At 38.1% G+C, this 10,751-nt stretch overlaps 1 long non-coding RNA gene and 1 other non-coding gene across 2 annotated transcripts; both read right to left on the bottom strand.

Annotated features, from left to right (window-relative positions):
• Window positions 1-733: 733 nt before the first annotated feature.
• Window positions 734-841, bottom strand: LOC131331606 (small nucleolar RNA snoR100). The gene has a single exon (XR_009201419.1). It is a non-coding gene; the product is annotated as a small nucleolar RNA snoR100 (small nucleolar RNA).
• A 7,062-nt stretch (window positions 842-7,903) lies between these two features.
• LOC131331199 (uncharacterized) lies at window positions 7,904-10,461 on the bottom strand. Its single transcript, XR_009201331.1, has 2 exons — window positions 10,013-10,461; window positions 7,904-8,145 (listed from the first exon to the last, which is right to left on the bottom strand). It is a non-coding gene; the product is annotated as an uncharacterized LOC131331199 (long non-coding RNA).
• Window positions 10,462-10,751: the final 290 nt, after the last annotated feature.

Genomic DNA, 10,751 nt, shown 5'->3' with positions numbered 1-10,751 from the left:
CAAAATTCGGACCATTGATTGCCAAGACAGACGAGTGAGATCGTCCGCCTATCTCTCTTTTCCAAGAAGCCAGAGCATTAAAAAGAAAGAAAGAGACGGTCAAGGGTCCCCCCCCGGGATGTGGATGAGTAGTATTCTTTCTTTTTGAACTGGATGAGTACTAATCTTCTTGATCTTGTTTCTTTTGGCAAGACGAACAGATTCGATTCCGGATGTGCAAGAATAGGGAACTTGACCATACATGCTCTGCTTTTGTTTATGGAACAAACCAGCAACTGGGCCAGATTTATCACTGTCTGAAACACAGATTTTGCACTTGTGGATTCCGTGTTCGCCAAAGCTGTAATTTAGAGATGGCAACGGTGCCGTTCGATTATATTATTGGTTACATCAAAACCGAAACCGATACTTACACCTAAAACTGAAATCATAATCAAAATCAGTTGTTTTCTTTTTACCTAAACCATAAGCAAAACCGTCGGTTACCAATTCGGGTTGAGTTTTTTTTTATACTGAAACTGGTAATCAACACTTTTAATTGCCAACCTTTATCAACCAGACGATGACAACAACAACAATAACAGAATCCATCTAGTCCCCAATCATTGGGGGTATGGGCGGAGCATGATTGGAGATCCTTTGGCAATATATGCACAAAGTGGCTACTCTCAGAATACCACTGAAATAGTGGCCCCCCAAACCTCCAAGAACCGAGGAGCTAAAGCTAAAGGGACGTTTTGCTGTAGAACCATGCCCCCAAATCAAAACCAAATGGCATCAGAGAGGGTAGGCTTAAAAACCCAAATCAATTTATGTGCACATTACCATGCTTCCTTCATTGATAGTCCAGAGCATCGGTATGCACAAAATCAACCAGACGAAAGGGGAAGAAAAGAATAAGAATGAAGTGAAGTATGAGTGCAGTTAACACAGAATGAATCAATCCTCCAACCACAGAGACAAAATCAGAACTCATAAAAAGTCAACATAAAATTCCTCTTCCAAACATGAAGACAAGGAGATTGGAATCCACAAAGTTCGAAGACCCTAAAATATAGTACAACAAAATAGCATAAAATGCCATCAAATTAATATACCATAGAGTGAATCCATCTTCCAAAGCTGTCTAATATCTGTATATGTATGTATTTAAGGATGTAATTATCTGTAGTTTGGGTTCGGTTAGCATATAAAACCAACACCAAAACCGAACCAGCCAGTTTTTTCAAATAAAAAACCAACTGCGGTTAAAAAATCGGTTAAAATCCATCTACATTGATTCGGTTCGGTGAACATTGGTTCGAGTGAGAATTTCATCCCTATAATTCTGCTTTGGCCTTTTTCAGCAATGATAAATACTCTGTTTTCCATCTGATAGATACAGAAAAGCCTATTTTTCATCGAATTGAGAAAATTAGAATCGAAATAATAAGAGCTTAAATCTTCCCTTCCATCAGTCCTTTTTATCCATCTCATAAGAAACAAGAAATTTGATTTATTACAATCTATCTGCTTTAAATCATTGATGATTTCATTTCAAACGAAATAGAAATTTCTCTCTTTCATGATGATTGAATGCAGGTCTTGCTGCAAATTCTACATGCACTTATGTTTGTACTAAATTTTCCAATTTCCCTGGGGTTGTTTTTACCGTGCCTCACGAGAAATTATTCAGTGCTTTTGAGGCACACATGGTGCCCGGGCCTCTTTTCTACCACAAATCAAAATGGGATCTATTCATTTTATCTCAGACCACACAACAATGGTATCTGGGGGGTATAGAATAATTTTGTGTGCCTAACTAGGTTGTTTGCTAGCTCATGAAAGTTTCTGTCAAAGTTAAAGCCAAATTTTGATTTTTAAATTTATTTGTCCGATGATTCGGTCTCAAATGGGCTTTAATCAAGACTATCCCTAGTCCGTCTTGAGTAGCTTGTGTTTTTATACATCGAGACAATATCATTAGCTGATCGAGTCGAGTCATAACTTGTTAAAAGCTTGCATAGTTTAACAAGCTTTAGAAAAATGTTCAAGCAGTGTACTTATGTAACAAATTGATCTCGAACAAACACATGCAAGTTCAAGTAGTTTGATTCATTTACTAGTCCTAGCTAAGTCCACGAGCTATATATGCAGTGGTATTCATGTGACAACCGGAGTGAAGGGTGAAGTTCGACTTCCACCCGTGTGTTATTAATTCGTGTGTTGGGCGAATCCATACCGAACTTTTCCTTGTAATTATTAACCTTTTGCTTGTGGAAGATAAACGTAGTCCCCTGAATGAATCGGACATTGGACTGGATACCGAAATAAAAGATAGAAAGATAACTTCGTTAAAGTCATGCATTATTCATCTATAGTACCTTTTCTTAATATTCCATGCCAAGAGGCAAGAGTATGTAGAGAGGTAGTTAAGAATCTAGACCTCAAAGGTTAATTTGCAGAGTAACATGCGAAAACAAATAAGTTATTGTCCTCCATGAGATCTTATGTATACCTGAAGCTCGAAGCTCACGAGGGGTAGGGCTGCAAACGAGCCGAGCCGAGCCGAGTTTTAGAGTGTTTGAGCTCGGCTCGGCAAAAATTTAGTTGGCTCGAGCTCGGCTCAAGCTCGTGACGAGCTGCAGGACTCGAGCTCGAGCTCGGCTCGATATGTATTTACGGAGCTCGAGCTCGGCTCGTTCGGCTCGTTTATGAAACAAATATATATAAATATATATATAAATAAATATAAATATGTAAAAATATATATATATATATATAAATATATTATATAATCGAGCTCGCGAGCCAATTCGAGCCGAGTTTCGACTAGCTCGAGCTCGAGCTCGGCTTGTTTTTGTCTTGAACCGAGCCGAGCCGAGCCTAGCCGTTATCGAGCCGAGCTCCGAGCCGCTCGCGAGCGGCTCGGATCGTTTGCAGCCCTAACGAGGGGTAATAGTTTCATACCTTGAGGCCACTTGAGGGTTTGCCTAATCATTAATTTCATGGGCTCGAAATTAATTAAGATGCGCGCAAAATGACATCAACGTCCGATTATATAATCTTAAGTCTACTCCAGTTGGTTGGAGGAGAGAGAGACCGCACTTATCCAGGCCACCAAAAAAGTAAACTAAAGATCTATCTAGCTTTAGGGGATAGATTCTATTTCTGATCTCAATTATCTACTCACTAGACTCCCACTTCCCTACCCTTCACAAATCACTCTCTATATAATACTCCTCATTCAGGAGATTTTACAAGCAAGTGGAAGGCAAAAACACAAACAAGTAATAGCAGTAGCGAGCAATACCAGCAAGATGCCTATTTGGAATCCAATTAAAAGTGTAAATGTACCTCTGACAGAAGAGCAGCTGAAGGGTTTGTTAAAGAGGTACGACAAAAATGGCGACGGGCGGCTCAGCCGGAAAGAGCTGAGGGAAGCGTTCCGGAGCTTGGGGTTGAACCTCAGCGGGTGGAGAGCGTGGCGAGCACTGCGTCACGCCGATGAAAATGGTGATGGGTTCATTAGCGAAGAGGAGATGGAGGAGCTCGTCAAGTACGCTACAAAAAAATGGGGATTCACTGTTTATTAGTAGAACTTATTACTCCGTTTGTTTTCTTCTCCTAGTAGGACTTATTACAAGAACCCTTCAACTATACAGTAATAGGGAGAGGTTTTGTAGTTCTATGTATGACTAAGAATATGATGAGAAATAGTAGGAAGTTATGAAGCTGTGGTGATTATGTAACCCCTGCAACTTTCTTGTATAAAAGAGACAAAAATGTTAGAGCTTTGTAAGAAGTTAGCAAGTTGATACGACCGAGTCCGATTTTGTTCACTGCCTAAAACGAAGATAAAGATCCCAAGCTTACCTATCTAATTTTTTTTCAAGGAAAGGTTACCTACTCCCCCTGTCTCTCAAATTCTTGGCACTCTTTCCTTTTTTTGAAAGTTTCAAAAGATTGACTATATCTTCTAATTTATAATATTTTTTCTGTCAAATATAAATTTTGTTTGATAGATCTCAATAAGCTCTTTTATACAAAGTTTTTAAAATCACCTAAAAGATTATACTTTCTCCGTCCCTATTTAATTGTCCACTACGATTTTGCGTTTATTTTCAACAGTTTATATCTCTCGACGTATATTGCTAAAAATATGCAATATGGATATTGTTTCATAGATCTCAATTTTTTCTATGAGACAATGATTTAAAAAACATAAAATATAATATAAGTCGAGAGATATAAGCCGTTGAAAATGCACGCAAAATTGTAGTGGACAATTGAATAGGGACGGAGGGAGTACTAGATTGTAAGATATAATCAATTGAAAAAAATGACACGCACTCTCAAAAAAGAAGATTTTGGGACAGAAGGAGTACTTACTTTGAAATTATTATTCACTTACCTTTTAGTGGGTAATGCTTACCCACTTTTTATGTGGGTGAATAAAATCGAACTCAAATACATCCCCATGAAATGGTGATATGAATAATACTACGTTAGCTAGTGATCAATATGACCCATGAGAATAGTGATATGAATCGTAGCCTTGACTCTATTTAATTTTATAAACAACTCCAACCAGAGAGGTCAAAAATGGAGATATCAAATTATATTGAAGGCTTATGTGACATCTTTAATTTGATATCAAGCTCCCTCTCGCCAACCCTTATGTCAAATTACTTTAAAAGCTTATGATCAATTTTTGAAAATTGGCAGTCTAGAAGGTTGATGTCAAAGTTGACAACTTGGAACTTCCCTTCAAAGCTACGTCACCTCCCTTCAAAACCATGCCACTTTTGGCATGACATAAGACATCATGGTTGAATGGTGACTTAATGCCAAAACTAGCCGTTTAATTATCCACCTCAATTTTGACATTTCCCGTTGGAGATGCTCTAATATCCCTATTGAGAAATACTTATTTACGGAGGTGCTGTAAACGAGTGTTTATAGTACTTAATCGTGACCATTTAAAAATATTTTGAACGATCGGGATGTTAATGAAACTTTTCCGAGAAAGATCTCATCCCTATTAACTGGGCCAAATTTATCACTGCATGAATCTTTTGAAGTAAAAATCACAGATTTCAAAGTAGTGGGCCTCACATGCACAGGTGTTCGGCTTAGAACTCTTTCAGCCACAATAGTTCTCTACGCACTGATATGTTTGTATCTCTCTCAGGCCTGTTTGTTTTGAGATATTGGAAAACAGGGATAACTTAATACTACTATTGGTTTAGTTAATACTGGGATCCACTTGTATACAACCTAAACCGCTGGAACCAATGAAAATTTAGGAAAAATGACGGCCCATGACGTGTTTTGATAATTAATATCTGTCAAGAACATGCTGAAAACATTTGTTAATACTGAAAATGTCTTTGACGGATATTAATTATTAAATGTTATTAACCGTCATTTTCCCAAGAATTTACTATGTAATATGGACTGAGATTCTTGTTAATTTACTTGTATACACAAATATTTTCGTTATAAGGTCCCCATACCATGATTTCGCATAGTGCAAGGGCACATATAGCTAGCTTGGGCCGGCCCCGATCCTCCAAAATTATTGGTCCGTCAACTGAATACCAAGTCATGAAAAAGGTTACGTACCTGTTAAAGTCGTGGAACCACCTATACCTTTACTAGTCTTTTACTTATTCCAAGCCAAAGAGGCAAGAGCTAAAGTAAAGGTAGTTAAGATATACTGTAATTAGTCCTTGATAAAAAATAAAAAAAGGTTTGATTCGCGGAGAGACCCCACTTATCCTCCCTGAAAGGGAATGGGAATGGGAGATGCTGTCAAGCGGTGCAAAGCTACCGATCTGATCGCTAATCTTAGTAATCGATGGTTCGGATCTTAACTGAATAATAGACGGTTTAAATTTGTATGCGCTTGATTCAATCTGAATCGTCCGTGCAAAGATAAACGGCCAGATCAACAGTCCTGCACCCGCTCGGCAGAGAACTCGGGTCCCCTGAAAGTAAGGGGATTAATTCTATTTCTCTCAGTTATCTAGCTAGTCAGAGAATCCCACTTCCCTAATTACCAAAAAAAAAAAAAAAAAAGATTAATCCCACTTCCCTACCCTTCACAACTCACTCTATATAATAGTAACAACTCATTCAAGCCAAAAAAGCACAAAACAAGTAATAGCTGTATTAACAAGAAAGAACGAGATGCCTATATGGAATCCCAAAAGTGTAAATTTACCTCTAACGGAAGAGCAGCTAAAGGGTTTGTTGAGGAGGAACGACAAAAAATGGCCGAGCAAGAAAGAGCTGAGGGAAGCAATTCGGAGGTTGGGATTGAACTTCAACGGGTCGCTGAGGGTGGATAGTGTGGCGAGCGCTGCACCACGCCGATAGAAATGGTGATCGGTTCATTAGTGAAGAGGAGATGGAGGAGTTGGTCAAATATGCTACTTGTAAGTGGGGATTCACTGTTTGTTAGTAATAGAACTTGGTACTGGAACCCTTCGATTGCTATAAGGAGAGGTTTTGTAGTTCTAGTTAGTATTGTAAGGATATGTAATTAGTCAAAGTTCGTGTGAGCCGGCACGAACATTCCGGTATCAAAAGAAAAAAAATATGTAGTTGTGGTGATTTAAAATAACCCCTGCAACTGTGTTTGTATAATAGTGACAAAAACATAACATGGAGCCTCTTTTTTATTTCCTTCGAAATGGGGGCTTCTTATTTGAGTTGGGGGCATGCTATGCTTACTGATGGGCCCATTTTGTGTCCATTTATATGATCCTAAGAACTTATTTTGTTTAACTCATTCTATCTGTTTGAAGCATCTCACTATCTACTTTGTGGGTATATGTTAGTACAATTTAAGTTATGGTAAAAATCGATTATTCGAATGGAAAGGCAAACAAAATGAAGTTTCTAAAGGTATTCACTCTTTGAATTGACTTTCAACTCACAACAGAAGCAGAAAATAGAAAGTATACCAAACAATTTTATTTTTTTTTAACATCAATTTATATACCAAAGACCTTTCAGTACAAAAGCTAGCCGGGATATGTTAGGGACATGAGCTGGGCCTTTTTTTTATCTGATGAGTTGGGCTTGGACCTAGATGTTTTGACATGGGTGGGCTTGGCCCGAGTCCACATTTTGGCGGGAGGACGGACAGGCTTTGACCTCGCTAGTCCGAGCCCAATGATTTATGGGCTGGGCCGGGCAGGACTAAATTTACACCCCTACCTTTGATCCTCTCAGTCATAGAATAAGGATCCACTTTTTTGATGACGAATTGGCATGGGGAAAACAGGGGTAAGCTAGGCTCTTCAAACCCAGAATATGGTGCTTGACCAAAAATGAACTGTTAAGTGGTTTGCTCATTAAGAGCTTCCTTGGACACAATTTGTCAGAATATGATCACAGACTTCTTGTTACGATGTCCTCTAACGTCTATGAATCTCCTTTGGGTGCTTCCCCTCTATATTGTCAAGCTCTTCGTAATTAATCAGGGGGACAAGATAGTAGAATGTCATAAAGACATGGCGTAATCCTTTCTTATCTTGGTGGGTTTCTTGCCCAACCCTAGACATTTCGTCCGCCGTCTTTTGTGTTGAAAATGAACTAAGCCCACATAACATATTAAAATTTGATAGGAATTTTGTGTGGAAAACTATACATTGCTAAACTTATAGGTAGGATAGGGAGATTGGAACAAATGCATATCTAACATCAGAAAAATACGTTACTAATGCCAAAAAATACTAGGAGTGTTCCTGTCCAATCTGAACCGAACCGTCCTATTTGGTCCGATTCTGCAGTTTTACGGTCAGGTTGTGGTTCCAAAAAAATAAGAACTGTTAATTTTGATTCAGTTACTTGTTCTCAATTAGTGAACCATGGTTAGAACCGAACCGGACCGTTTATGTCACGCCCTCGATTTTTAACATAAATAAAATACCATTTTAAATACAAGTCCTCACAACAGTACATACGGTACCCCAAATTACAATACAGTTTCTGAATCTCACAAATCCGTCAATTGATATAGTATTCTAAAATAGAGAAAATAGTACAATACAATTTAATTTACGATGAAAGACAAGTACTTCAGAAAACAACTTTAGTCTGTGATGTCTGCATGCACTTCACACCCTCCAAGACTGTGTCTCTGTAGTGTACCTGAAAATGATAGGTTGAGCTACACTAGCCCAGTAGAGAAATCTATACTCAAGCTATATGAAAATGCGATGAAGTATGCACAAAGAGTGAAAGAATTCGATAAGTGAACATGAGAAACACGAGTTTATCACAATGGAAGACATACTACGGCCAAAGAGTTCCAAACAGCTTGTAAGTATTCCTAACCGTTCACATGTCATGTAGAAATATTATTAAAATCACATCAATCAAACGTATTCACAATAGGTTCGCAACCATTGCGACACTTCTCAGAATCTCAACCACTCTGCATTTCCACCCCTTGCGTTGCAGTTTGCATTTCCACCCCTTGCGTTGCAATCAACATCACCCATTATTTCGGTCTCTGCATTACCACCCCTTGCGTTGCAATCTGCATTTCCACCCCTTGCGTTGCAATCACATCCTCATTCCAATTCTCAATTACAGCCAATCAAATCCCAATAATCATACAGCTCATTCATCAAACGCTTCTCTAATCTCTTGACACAATAAAGCACGTCAATCAATCTGACTTATAGGTCAAACACGCATCGACAAGCACATGTCAAAGTACTCCAAACGATCAATCATAACAAAATATCGACTAGCAAATTAGTACACGCCTTTTTCTCTCTGTACATCACAATGTCGTACCAACTCCATAGTGCCTCTACAACATACTACTCGCTAATATTGATTACTTAGATCTCATGGAACGAGCGCCAAAGGAGTTTGAAGGATAAGTGAATCGTGCAGACATGCATTACAATGCTACCACTCGGATCACTAGAAAAGCTCATGTTTACCAACTATACTTCTCACAACGTCTAACTTAGCCTTCGATACTCCTAAATAACCTTACATCACATATTCTATTTACAACGACATTAAGATTACGCTTAACGGGTAACGAAAGAATTTGAATAATCATTAACTCATTGGAACTTGAGTAATCAAGTTTAGGGATGGTTTAACGAAGTTTAAAAAGTGTTAGAAGTGATTGAGAGTCAAAACAAACGAATGAAAATCAACGGACCAAAACTGTCCCAGAGAGCAGTCACTGTTCGACCATTCATTAAATATTCCATACTCGACATTTTTCAATGATTCCAATGCCAAAAGATCACCAACTTATCAATCTTTAAAACCCATAAGGACCCGTAACCAATAGCATCGTTTAACCATAGTAAACGACGAAAAACGCAGCTTTATACACTGCCCAGATTTTTAGATTTTTGTTCAATCTTCTAAAAATCATTACAAATCGAGTTCTTAATATTTTTGAGTGATTCCAGTCCCAAAAGTTGCGCGATTGAACGAAGTTTGAAAGACGCGAAGGAACCCTAGTCAAATCTGCGCTCCAAGGGTCGTTAAACAGGGGTTTACCGAGGTTACACGAATCTGTCTGACAGATTGACATACCTCCACTTAATCGATCATAACTTTTTGTATACTAAGAGTTTTAAGACGATTCCGGTGGCAAATGAAAGCTAACTTTAAGACCTTCGAATCGATACATAGTTTGCATAAAATGGACATCAGACGAGGAAGTTATGGCCATCCGAAGTGGGCTGAAACCCAGAAAACGAGACAGATTGCAGATCAGTATTCTAAAAACCACCATAAATTCAATTCTCAACGGTTTCGGGTGATTCCAGCGGCATTAGAACAAGCTTTAAGTCTACCCTATGCCATACGAAGGAATCAAAATTCAAATCTGAGTTTAAGTAGGCGTAAAACCCCAAAAACGCAGGCCCTGTTCTGCTTATTTTCGGGAATGGAAGGAACAAGCTTAAACAACGAAGCAAGATACAATCTAGGTACATAAACACCGCATAAACGCATAACAAGAGTAAGAAATCCCTACCTCATGGGTTTTGAGCAAAATCCGAACCTTTGACCAAGTCAACCGAACTCCCACGTGGTCCGATCATGATTTTTCTTGGATATTCGGAAAGCCCGTGCTCCGTAGAACAACTTTAATTCTCGGACTTTGTCTGGAATCTTACTCTAAGAAGATGAAATTTAGGAGAGAAGTTGATGGAGGGGTGAGAGGCGAGAGAGCCGGATGAGAGTTAGAGAGAGAGGGAGAGATGATATGTGTGTGTCGGCTGACATAGAAAAAGAAAGAGGAAAAATTATTCCATACTACCCACCCACACTTGTATACACACACACACACTAATAACACTTGTTCCCTCTTACAAATAATGATATCACATTAACCCAATCAAGTAACCATGCCATTATTCAAATTTTCACAATTTACGCCATTACTCGATAATTTTAATATTTTTTTAAAAAAAATACGGCCCTAAAATATGGGTCTCTACAGTTTAAAACTAAGATAAATATAGAAATACGTATGTGTGTATAATTAAATATGTATTTGAATTTGGTAGGTTAATCTTTTGCTTGCTAAACTTAATTTATTTAGAGATGAAATCTCATTTATTAGGAAAGTTTTTAATTTTCTTCCTTCATTTCCTATTCCAACAGATTATATTCCTATCAGGTTTATCAAACAAGATTCATATTGCACAAAATATTATGCCAGTAAGTACATTTTTAAGCTTAAAAATTGCACGTAATTTAATAAGAGACCA

Source organism: Rhododendron vialii, chromosome 6a (assembly GCF_030253575.1).
Source record: "Rhododendron vialii isolate Sample 1 chromosome 6a, ASM3025357v1".
Classification (NCBI taxonomy): domain Eukaryota; kingdom Viridiplantae; phylum Streptophyta; class Magnoliopsida; order Ericales; family Ericaceae; genus Rhododendron; species Rhododendron vialii.
This window is presented reverse-complemented; position numbering and strand designations above follow the sequence as displayed.